Here is a 9,027-nt window from a genome sequence, read left to right on the forward strand (position 1 = left end):
CCGATCCCCCCTCCCACCTCCCTCTCCACCCGATTCCTCTGGGTCTTCCCAGTGCACCAGGCCCGAGCACTTGTCTCGTGCATCCCACCTGGGCTGGTGATCTGTTTCACCATAGATAGTATACATGCTGTTCTTTTCAAATATCCCACCCTCACATTCTCCCACAAAGTTCAAAAGTCTGTTCTGTGTTTCTGTGTCTCTTTTTCTGTTCTGCATATAGGGTTATCGTTATCACCTTTCTAAATTCCATATACATGTGTTAGTATGCTGTAATGTTCTTTATCTTTCTGGCTTACTTCACTCTGTATAATGGGCTCCAGCTTCATCCATCTCATTAGGACTGGTTCAAATGAATTCTTTTTAATGGCTGAGTAATATTCCATGGTGTATATGTACCACAGCTTCCTTATCCATTCATCTGCTGATGGGCATCTAGGTTGCTTCCATGTCCTGGCTATTATAAACAGTGCTGCGATGAACATTGGGGTGCACGTGTCTCTTTCAGATCTGGTTTCCTCAGTGTGTATGCCCAGAAGTGGGATTGCTGGGTCATATGGCAGTTCTATTTCCAGTTTTTTAAGAAATCTCCACACTGTTTTCCATAGCGGCTGTACTAGTTTGCATTCCCACCAACAGTGTAAGAGGGTTCCCTTTTCTCCACACCCTCTCCAGCATTTATTGCTTGTAGACTTTTGGATAGCAGCCATCCTGACTGGCGTGTAATGGTACCTCATTGTGGTTTTGATTTGCATTTCTCTAATAATGAGTGATGTTGAGCATCTTACACTCATTTATGATTAAAACTCTCCAAAAAGCAGGAATAGAAGGAACATACCTCAACATAATAAAAGCTATATATGACAAACCCACAGCAAGCATCACCCTCAATGGTGAAAAATTGAAGGCATTTCCCCTGAAATCAGGAACAAGACAAGGGTGCCCACTCTCACCACTACTATTCAACATAGTGTTGGAAGTGCTGGCCACAGCAATCAGAGCAGAAAAAGAAGTAAAAGGAATCCAGATAGGAAAAGAAGAAGTAAAACTCTCACTGTTTGCAGATGACATGATCCTCTACATAGAAAACCCTAAAGATTCTACCAGAAAATTACTAGAGCTAATCAATGAATATAGTAAAGTTGCAGGATATAAAATTAACACACAGAAATCCCTTGCATTCCTATATACTAACAATGAAAAAACAGAAAGAGAAATTAAGGAAACAATACCATTCACCATTGCAACAAAAAGAATAAAATACTTAGGAGTATATCTACCTAAAGAAACAAAGGACCTATACATAGAAAACTATAAAACACTGATGAAAGAAATCAAAGAGGACACAAACAGATGGAGAAACATACCGTGTTCATGGATTGGAAGAATTAATATTGTCAAAATGGCTATTCTACCCAAAGCAGTCTATAGATTCAATGCAATCCCTATCAAGCTACCAACGGTATTTTTCACAGAACTAGACCAAAGAATTTCACAATTTGTATTGAAATATAAAAAACCTCGAATAGCCAAAGTAATCTTGAGAAAGAAGAATGGAACTGGAGGAATCAACCTGCCTGACTTCAGACTCTACTACAAAGCCACAGTCATCAAGACAGTATGGTACTGGGGCGTTGGTTTCTTTCAAGCCTTTAGATTTGAACAGAAGCCTTAGTTCTTGGGTTTCAAGGCTGCAAGCTTTTAGACTGAAAACACACATTAGCTCCCCTGGCTAGCTGACTACTGGTTGTAGGACTACAAGGCCTTTATGATCATAGGAGCCAATTCCCTAGAGTAAATCAGTTTCTCCCTCAATATATCTCTCACTGGTTCTGTTTTCTTTGGAGAAACCCCAGTGTTAGACATGGCCTCTGGCTCTTCACCTGAATGCATTCCTACTACTGCTGCTGCGTCGCTTCAGTCGTGTCCGACTCTGTGCGACCCCATAGACGGCAGCTCACCAGGCTCCTCTGTCCACAGGATTCTCCAGGCAAGAATACTGGAATGGGTTGCCATTTCCTTCTCCATTCATTCCTACAGATTTCACAAAAATAAGAAGAGAATTGATGAATTATAGAACTTAGAGTAAAACCATGTGATACCTGCCAGAAAGGCTTAAATGATAAAGATGGGAACCATGTGTTTGTAAGGATATGCAGGATGAAGAACCATCATACACTACTGCAGTGATTTAAGTTGAAACAAACATTTTCAATAAATCCTTGGCAGTGTTATCTAAAGTCCGACATATTCTCTGACCCAATAGTTTCCTCGCTTAGGAAAATACCTGACACAAATGAATACTTAATCAAAACAAGTAAAGATGAATAGGACAACTCTGTTTGAAATTGCCCCTAATTGGAAACTACCCACATAATAATAGCCAAAACCCACAAAGATTCCAGGTGTCCATCAATAAAAGAATGGGTAAACAAAGTGAGATATATTCTTATAATGTAATATTTTGTTTAAATATCTCTGTTCTCTGATAGATGATAAACCCCACAAGGGAGGGTACCATGACTATTGTATTGACTGCTGTGTCTTTAGGGTCTAGTGCAGTGCTTGGCACACATATGATAGGCATTAATAGTTATTTGTTGAATGAATGAACCCATCAGAATGCAAGTGGTTCCATGTGAGTGTGGTACTGTTACAAGGATAATCTTGAAACTTTTCCAATTTAACAAAAAAAATGTAAATCATTGGGAAATGTCAGTACTTTGACTTTATTGTTAAGAATTCACTAATAACAATACCCACAAACCCAGTATATTGTGATGGTGCAGTAGAGAATCTTTGCCTTGAATATTCAGTAGTTCTTAGGGCTGGTTCATGGCAGAGTGTGACAGGTATGTTCACAGGAACTCTGTTTTGAGAGCACTGCTGCTGCTAAGTCGCTTCAGTCGTGTCCGATTCTGTGCGACCCCATAGACGTCAGCCCACCAGGCTCCTCTGTTCCTGGGATTCTCCAGGTAAGAACAATGGAGTGGGTTGCCATTTCTTTCTCCAATGCATGAAAGTGAAAAGTGAAAGTGAAGTCGCTCAGTCGTGTCCCACTCTTAGTGACCCCATGGACTGCAGCCTACCAGACTCCTCTGTTCATGGGATTTTCCAGGCAAGAGTACTGGAGTGCGGTGCCATTGCCTTCTCCGTTTGAGAGCACTAGTCTCTACTAAATGTATCACTAGAGACAGCCCACCCTTCCCCATCATGCCACCTCCGTAACACAAGACGCAGTTAATGGTGTGCTGACAGGTTGCAATGAAGTAAGCCTCAAAACTCTATGTTCCCTGTAGAAACTGGGAGCCCCTGTATTTTACATGCTCACTGCTTCTCAGGGCAGAATTCTCAGTCCTGGCTGCACATTGGAATAACCGGGAGTGCTTTAGAAACTCTTAATGCTTGGGTAGCCTCCCCAAAGTTTCTGATTAGATTTTTCTAGGGTGTCACCTGGGCATTAGGATATTTACAGTCTCCCCAGGTGATTCTAATGTGCTTCCAGGAATGTGAAACCCTGTCCTAGGAGGACAGCAAGCTACCTGGCTCGCATTTCTGTGATTTTTGCTGCCTGCCCACAGAGTTCGTTCTGGGGCCACTGTCCTGGTTATCTCGTCTTGTCTGGTCTTCAGCCCTGCGGGCTATTCCTGGGGCTCATAGGACCCATGGTGAGCCTGATCTCATTTCCGGGCTCTGCTTTCTCAAGACGCAGCTTGAGCCACTGAACACCTGTCATCTCAGAGGAATACAGAGAGGGAGGGGATTTTTCTTTATCTTTGGACCACCAGATTTTACACTTTCTCAAAACCAGAAGTCATGGTTAACTTCCATTTTGGAGACCCTCAGATAAATAATTTGTGCCACATTTCTAGAACTAAGTATTACCTTTCTTAAAAAATATCCAACTAGAGCCTGAAGGAGATATGTTCCTGATGCAAAGAGCCAACTCATTGGAAAAGACCCTGATGTTGGAAAAGATTGAAGGCAGAAGAAGAGGGTGACAAAGGATGAGATGGTTGGATGGCATCATCAAGTCAATGGACATGAACTTGGGCAAACTCTGGGATATGGTGAGGGATAGGAAAGCCTGGTGTGCTGTAGTCCATGGGGTTGCAGAGAGTTGGACATGACTTGGCAAGTGAACAATAATAGCAAGAACCTGAAAGAAGATGTTTCAGGTAAGGAGGGGAGTATGGTCTGTAACACTCTCAGTTGTGTCCCTTAGATTTTCTCTGTTTTTGGTGTAGTTCAGTAATTCATTCTGCCTTTCTGATCTCAGGGTAGTGAGTCTCTCAGGTTAGTTCTTATACCTAAGAATGTAACAGATCCTGGACTAGGGCATCTCAATAAGACGCCACCAAGGCTTGGTTGGAGACAGGGAGAAATGTGCACAAATCACTATGGAACTGCATTACCAGGTGCTTCTGGGGCACACTTTTTACCCTTCCTGCCTTGGGGCACATTTAGGCTGTGGGGCTGTGGGGAAAAGGTGGCGTCTGGGGAGCTGGGGAATTTCATCTTTTATTTTTTGTCCACTTTTGTCCCGGATACATGCCCTGTTATCCTCTCCTCAGACTTCCCTGCTGCTGCTGCTGCTGCTCCTAAGTCGCTTCACTAGTGTCCAACTCTGTGCGACCCCATAGATGGCAGCCCACCAGGCTCCCCCGTCCCTGGGATTCGCCAGGCAAGAACACTGGAGTGGGTTGCCATTTCCTTCTCCAATGTTTGAAAGTGAAAAGTGAAAGTGAAGTCACTCAGTCGTGTCTGACTCTTAGTGACCCCATGGACTGCAGCCTACCAGGCTCCTCCGTCCTTGGGATTTTCCAGGCAAGCATACTGGAGTGGGGTGCCATTTCCTTCTCCATCAGACTTCCCTACCCCTCCCCAATTTATCAGTCAAACGTTTAGTTTGGAGGAAGGCACTTTATGTGGCCCAGGCAGGCAGTGAGACTGCCCCTTGTCCCTCACTGTCTTGGTTACTCTTCAATCTCTGGTAGCCCTTGAGATATGGGCAGTGTTCCTGCCCTGATGGAGAACCTAAAAATATCAGCTGAAACAAATGACCTTGGTAACCAATGTCAGGGACCACATGAAATCAGGCTGATTCTGCTCCCAGCTGGTCTCCCATTGCCAGAGTGGTGTGAAATTTGGCATGGTCATTGAAAGTGGTTTAGTCGGGTCTGACTCTTTGTGACCCCATGGACTGTAACCTGCCAGGCTCTGCTGTCCACAGGATTCTCCAGGCAAGAATACTGGAGTGTGTATTCTGTTCACTTCTCCAGAGGATCTTCCCAACCCAGGGATCGAACCCAGGTCTCCTGCATTGCAGGTGGATTCTTTACCATCTGAGTTACCAGAGAATTTCCCCAAATCCCAGGGCACCAATAAGCATGGCACTGAATGGATAGTCTATGGGGACATGTCCACCACTGTTGACTATGAGCTATATTACTAGATGTCAGTAAAAGGACAGCTAGGCACTGACTTGGTTCCCATGAAGTCCTCTGCCGCTGGCTCACAAATGACTTTCTCTGCAGTAACCCTTTTCTTCCAAAGCAGTGACTGGTGTCACTCAGCCTCTTTAGGCTTGACAGGTAGATGCCCTTGAGCTAAAAGTAATGGGATTTTACAAGAGCTGAAGAAAAGGAATACATGAGTTTTATTTTGAAATAGTATCGACATGTTTTGATCATTATGAAGAGACAAGATTTTCTTTCTTTTTTTTCCTGAGGCCTTTCTATTTTCTTTACTCCCTACTCTCAGCCTCTTCCCCTTCTAGATGAAGATTACCTTTTCCAGGTTACTGGCTCCCTTCTTCATCTCTACTATAATCCCCTTTGCTCAAAATCAGTCTAATATCAGACACATACCCCTTGGAGCAGCATTTAAGTCTTAACCTTCTCAGGATGAAAAGCTCTACCCCGGGACAAGAATTTCAACTTCAGCAAACAAAATAATGAAGAGGTTTGGAAGAGAGATGCTCAGCGTTCCACGAATCCCTCCCAGCTTCCTGCTTCATACATTTATTTATGGGAGCCTTGGCTACAGTATTTATCCTTGAACACATACATTATTTTCCTGAAATGCTAGATGGAAAGAGTTCATAGGCTTTGTAATAAAAATTATGGGCAAAATATTTAAACTTGTTTCGTATACATGCATTTTTAATGATTATTAGGGTCCAACTCAATAGGAATTGCCATTCTGCCTCAATGCAGTCTGAAAGCCCCAGGTTTCTCATTAGTCTTATGTAAATGAGAGGGTGAATTCTGGGCCTCTGGCCTATCTCCTGAAATTCCCAGAACTCATTTGTTATTTGAGATTTTGGCATTTTCATGTATTAACTGTGACCTGGGTTGTCAGCACCATCTGGATCCTAAGCTGGCGCTCCTGGTTTCTTTCTGTGTGTCCATGGACACCCATAAGGCTCTCTTCCCTTGTCTGTTACCTGGGATGACAATAGCACCCGCATCATGGGAGTGCTGGAGAATTAAATGAGAAAATGCTTATCCCTTAATGTTAATTGTCTTCCATTGTTCCTTCACCTTCTTAATTATGACCATTATTTTTTACATGTGTAAGTTTTTTTGGGCTCTCCATTTAGTGTTCAAGTTCCTAAAGGGCAGGAGCTGCCCCTTTTCTTTTTGTGTCTTCTGACAACACTGAACTTGACCTGAGCCCTGTGATCTTCACTTCACCATGGTCCAGAAATGGCTTACTGCAAGTAACCATCATTCCCCATGTGACTGAGATTATATTCACAGATGCCTCCTTGACTTCTACAACAAGGCTAGACACAGCCTCTCCAATTCTCTTTGTTTGTCTCCTAAATGGTTGGCTAAGCTGTTTAGTCCCCACTGGTCAAGTGGAACAAAACGCTGGTGAAAACAAACTTTGTTAAGATTCTGTCTTTGGGGGGAGGAGCCAAGATGGCGGAGGAGTAGGACGGGGAGACCACTTTCTCTCCTACAAATTCATCAAAAGAATAACTGAACGCAGAGCAAACTTCGCAAAACAACTTCTGATCGCTAGCTGAGGTCATCAGGCGCCCAGAAAAGCAGCCCATTGTCTTCGAAAGGAGGTAGGACAAAATATAAAAGATAAAAAGTGAGACAAAAGAGCTAAGGACGGAGATCCGTCCAGGGAAGGGAGTCTTAGGCAGCATTGCTTGGGGTAGGGTCCGGGCCTGACTGCCCTGAGGACAATTGGAGGGAGCTTCTGTGAGTTGCCAACTTGAACTGTGGGAGACCAAAAGAGGGAGAGTAAATTAACCGGCCCGAACACACTGCCGGCCGTTCGCAGAACAAAGAGACCGAGAAAGTCCAGAGAAGAGCTCGCAGGCTGCGGACCGGCCCAGCCCCGCTGGAGGCAGGAGGCAGGGGGGAGGGGAAGGTCGCGGCGAGACACAGGGCGCAGGCACCCGACCGGCGCGGGCGGGGACTGGGGCTGGGGACGCGGAGGGCAGAAGGCGCGCGCACCCGACTGGCGCCAGCGGAAACTGAGACTGGGTCCGCGGAAGGGAGTGGGCGCGCCACACCTGGGGAGAGTGCGCCCACCAAGCCCCTGGCTGCCTGGACCGCTCTGACCGGGAAGGCACAGAGAGCAGGCGCAGCTTTTCGTTCTGCGCTTTTGTGGAACACCCGAGGGCTGGAACCTCGCGCAGCGCGGGGCGCGCTCCATATAGAACAGCCGGGAGCCTGAGCAGCTCAGACGGAGAAAGCAGCGTCGGCCCCTCCCGGCAGCGCCAGCCCGTCCCCACGGCGCAAGCCTGTCCCCACAGTGACAGCCCCTCCCCGCAGAGCGACGAACTAGCTACCTGAATAAGAGTCCACCTCCGCCCGCCTGTGTCAGGGCGGAAATGAGGTTCTGAAGAGACCGGCAAACAGAAGCCAAATAAACAAAGGGAACCGCTTCAGAAGGGACTGGTGCAACAGATTAAAATCCCTCTAGAAAACACCGACTACACCGGAAGGGGCCTGTAGATATCAAGAAGTGTAAGCTGGAACGAGGAGCTATCTGAAACTGAGCCGAACCCACACTGACCGCAACAGCTCCAGAGAAACTCCTAGATATAATTTTACTTTTTTCTCTTTTTTTTCTTTTTTTTCTTTTTTCTCTTTTATTTTCCTTTAAAATCCCCTATTACTCCCCCATTACTCCTTAACTTTCATTCCCATAGATTTTTACAATTTTTTTAATTAGCGGGAAAAAAATTTTTTTTTCTTTCTTTTTTTTTTCTCTTTTTTTTCCCTTCTTTTTCTTTATTTTTTTTCTTTTTTCTTCTTTTTTTCCTTTCCTTTTTCTCTTCTATTTTCTATTTTTCTTTTTCTCTTATTTCTTTTAAAGTCCTCTAGTACTCCTCTACTACTCCTTAATTTTCATTTTCAATACACTATAACCTTACAAAAAAAAAAAAAGAAGAGAAGCCCTATTTTTAAACCGAAGATTATTCTCTCCCAATCTTGACTCTCTGTTTTCTACCTCAGAACACCTCTATTTCCTCCTTTCCCCTTCTCTTCCCAATCCAATTCTGTGAATCTTTGTAGGTGACTGGGCTATGGAGAACACTCTGGGAACAGACAGCTGCGTAGCTCTGTCTCTCTCCTCTTGAGTCCCCCTTTTTCTCCTCCTGCTCATCTCTATCTCCCTCCTCCCTCTCCTCTTCTTCATGTAACTCTGTGAACCTCCCTGGGTGTCCCTAATGGGGGAGAATCTTTTAGCCATTAACCTAGAAGTTTTCTTATCAGTGCTGTATAGTTGGAGAAGTCCTGAGACTACAGGAAGAATAAAACTGAAATCCAGAGGCAGGAGACTTAAGCCCAAAACCTGAGAACACCAGAAAACTCCTGACTACATGGAACTTTAAGTAATAAGTGACCGTCCAAAAGCCTCCATACCTACACTGAAACCAACCACCACCTAAGAGCCAATAAGTTTTAGAGCAAGACATACCACGCAAATTCTCCAGCAACGCAGGAACATAGCCCTGAACGTCAACATACAGGCTGCCCAAGGTCACACCTAACACAT

This window comes from Dama dama, chromosome 18, assembly GCF_033118175.1.
Source record: "Dama dama isolate Ldn47 chromosome 18, ASM3311817v1, whole genome shotgun sequence".
Classification (NCBI taxonomy): Eukaryota; Metazoa; Chordata; class Mammalia; order Artiodactyla; family Cervidae; genus Dama; species Dama dama.